General features: G+C 36.1%; 1 non-coding gene across 1 annotated transcript; it reads right to left on the bottom strand.

The window, feature by feature from the left end:
- Positions 1–397: 397 nt before the first annotated feature.
- LOC122436091 lies at positions 398–504 on the bottom strand. The gene has a single exon (XR_006267862.1). It is a non-coding gene; the product is annotated as a U6 spliceosomal RNA (small nuclear RNA).
- Positions 505–3,553: the final 3,049 nt, after the last annotated feature.

The raw sequence follows: 3,553 nt of genomic DNA, 5'->3' as shown, positions 1-3,553 counted from the left end.
AGATAATATACATGTTTCGATGCTGTTCTCTCGAAACATCCCACCCTCGCCTTCTCCCACAGAGTCCAAAAGTCTGTTCTGTACATCTGTGTCTCTTTTTCTGTTATCTGTTATAGGGTTATCATTACCATCTTTCTAAATTCCATATATATGTGTTAGTATACTGTATTGGTCTTTATCTTTCTGGCTTATTTCACTCTGTATAATGGGCTCCAGTTTCATCCATCTCATTAGAACTGATTCAAATGAATTCTTTTTAATGGCTGAGTAATATTCCATGGTGTATATGTACCACAGCTTCCTTATCCATTCGTCTGCTGATGGGCATCTAGGTTGCTTCCATGTCCTGGCTATTATAAACAGTGCTGCGATGAACACTGGGGTGCACGTGTCTCTTAAAAATATGGAACGCTTCACGAATTTGCGTGTCATCCTTGCACAGGGGCCATGTTAATCTTCTCTGTATCGTTCCAATTTTAGTATATGTGCTGCCGAAGCGAGCATGAATGTTGAGTTTTAAGCCAACTTTTTCACTCTCCTCTTTCACTTTCATCAAGAGGCTCTTTAGTTCATCTTCACTTTCTGCCATAAGGGTGGTGTCATCTGCGTATCTGAGGTTATTGATATTTCTCCTGGCAATCTTGATTCTAGTTTGTGCTTCATCCAGCCTGGCATTTTGCATGATATACTCTGAATATATCAGACTTCCCTGGTGGCTCAGATGGTAAAGCATCTGCCTACAGTGCTGGAGACCTGGGTTCAATCCTTGGTTCGGGAAGATCTCCTGGAGAAGGAAATGGCAACCCACTCCAGTATTCTTGCCTGGAAAATTCCATGGATGGAGGAGCCTGGTGGACTACAGTCCATGGGGTCGCAAAGATTCGGACACGATTGAGCAACTTCACTTTCACTTTTCACTCTGCATATAAGTTAAATAAGCAGTGTGACAATATACAGCCTTGACATACTCCTTTTCCAATTTGGAACCAGTTCATCACTCCATGTCCAGTTCTAACTGTTGCTTCTTGACCTGCATACAGATTTCTCAGGAGGCAGGTAAGGCAGTCTGGTATTCCCATCTCTTGAAGAATGTTCCACAGTTTGTTGTGATCCACACAGTAAAAGGCTTTGGCATAGTCAATAAAGCAGAAGTAGATGTTTTTCTGGAACTCTCTTGTTTTTTCTGTGATCCAAAGATGTTGGCAATTTGATCTGTGGTTCCTCTGCCTTTTCTAAATCCTGCTTGAACATCTGGAAGTTCTCGGTTCATGCACTGTTGAAGCCTCACTTGGAGAATTTTGAGTATTACTTTGCTAGAGTGTGAGATGAGTGCAATTGTGTGGTAGTTTGAACGTTTTTTGGCTTGTTTTAAGATGAAATTAAAACATACACAAATTGTAGAAGCCAATGCAATAAGACAGATAAAGAAGATAAGTTTAAAAATGATATGACAAACTATTTAGAGCTCATAGTACTTAAAAAATACTTTTATTCATTTATTTATTCATGGCTGTGCTGGGTCTTCATTGCTGTGAGGGCTTTTTCTCTAATTGCAGCGAGCAGGGGCTACTCTCTAATTGCAGTGCATGGGCTTCACATTGTGGTGGCTTCTCTTGTTGCAGACCATTGGCTCTAGGGCACACAGGCTTCAGAAGTTATGATTTGTGGACTCAGTAGTTGTTCCCAGGATCTTGAGCATAGGCTCAATGGTTGCAGCACATGAACTTAGTTGCTCTGTGGCATGTGGGATATCTAGATCAGGGATCAAATCTGTGTCTCCTGCATTGGTAAGCAGATTCTTTACCACTAAGCCACCAGGGAAGCCCCTCATAGCACTTTTAAAAGTGATTGGGTATATGGTTCACAGGCCAAAAATAATAGCTTTCTATATACCAGCAATAAACAACTGAGAAGTGTAATAGAAAAAAAACCAACCTTCTGAAATACATAGGAATAAATCTGACCCCAAAAATGGTCAAAACTTTTATGAAGGAAAGTATAAAAATGTATTGAACATAGAAAAACCTTATAAGTGAAATACAAGATGTTAAAAACATAAATTCTCACAAAAATAATCTTGTAAGATCAAGGTAATCACAATCTAAATTCTAAAAGATACTTCATAAAGTTTGACAAACTGATTCTAAAATTTAAAAATAAAGTGAATATGCAAGAATAGCCAAGATAGTTTTAAATAGACAACGTACTTGTAGATATCAAAGCATGTAATACCTCTGGGTAATTAAAATGTATTTACATAGGACTAGACAAAACTAAATCAATAGAGCATAATGAAAAGTCCTGAAACTGATTCATGTACCTATGGGAATTCAGTATACAATAAAACTGGCATCTCAAATCAATGAAAAGAGTGACTATTCAAAACTTCACATCTAGACAATAGTTTATCAGTTTAAATAAATAATATTCTTACCTCATATACATCATTTGGAAAACTAATTTTCATGTGAATGAAAGAGCTAAATGAAAAATATGGATGCAGTCTTCATTTATGCAGAATATATAATAAATGCCTACAAACCAACAAGACAAAGATGCTCAACACAGTAGCAAAGTGCGCAAAGAATAAAAACCAAAAGTTCACAGAACAGTAGACTCAAATGGCCAATAAATCTAAGAATATATCCAATCTTCCTAGCAATTAACAGTGAGATACCATTTTCATCCATTAGATTGCCAAAATAAAAATTTTCTAAAACATCAAATGTTGACAAGAAAAATGTTTCTCCTAACACTATTCAAGCCACCAGATGTATCTTCCAGGTCATAGGAAATACAAGGGAAACAGTAACAGGTAAAATAATACCATTTGTTACAATACCATTTGAAAGAATCAGACAGATACAGAACAGGAGACAGTCTACAAGACAATTAACTTGATATCTTTCAAAATCAATGTTTGGAGAAAAAAAGTGGGAGTACTGTTCTAGAATAAAAGAGTCTAAAGAGATAACAAAACCAGAGTTTCACAAAGGACCAAACTGACTCAAAAAGAACTGTAAAAATCCAAATAGAGCTATAAAAACATTAAATTAATAACCAATTACTTTCTTCCAGGAAAAGCCCAGGACAAAAAGCTTCACCAGTGAATTCTATAAGATGTTTAAAGAAAAATTAATACTTGATACTTCACAAACTCTTGCAAAATTAGAAGAGGAGGGAACACTTCCTAACTCTTTCTATGAGGCCAGTATCACCCTGATACCAAAACAGACAAAGACATTGCAAAAAAGAACACTATAGACGAATATCCTTTACAAATAACATATATAAAATCCTCAACAAAATAGAAGCAAATGAAAGCCATCAGCATATAAAAAGGATGGTATATCATGACCAAGTGAGATTTATCCCCCAAATTCAAGATAGGTCCAATATATGTAAATCAATTGACCTAACACACCACGTTAGTAGAATAAAGGGGAAAATTCCACACAATCATCTCAATAAATTAAAAAAAAAGCATTTGACAAAACCAAACATTCTTTTATGATGAAAACACTCGACAAACCAGAGATAAAAGGAAATCTCC

This window comes from Cervus canadensis, chromosome X (assembly GCF_019320065.1).
Source record: "Cervus canadensis isolate Bull #8, Minnesota chromosome X, ASM1932006v1, whole genome shotgun sequence".
NCBI classification, from domain to species: domain Eukaryota; kingdom Metazoa; phylum Chordata; class Mammalia; order Artiodactyla; family Cervidae; genus Cervus; species Cervus canadensis.
This window is presented reverse-complemented; position numbering and strand designations above follow the sequence as displayed.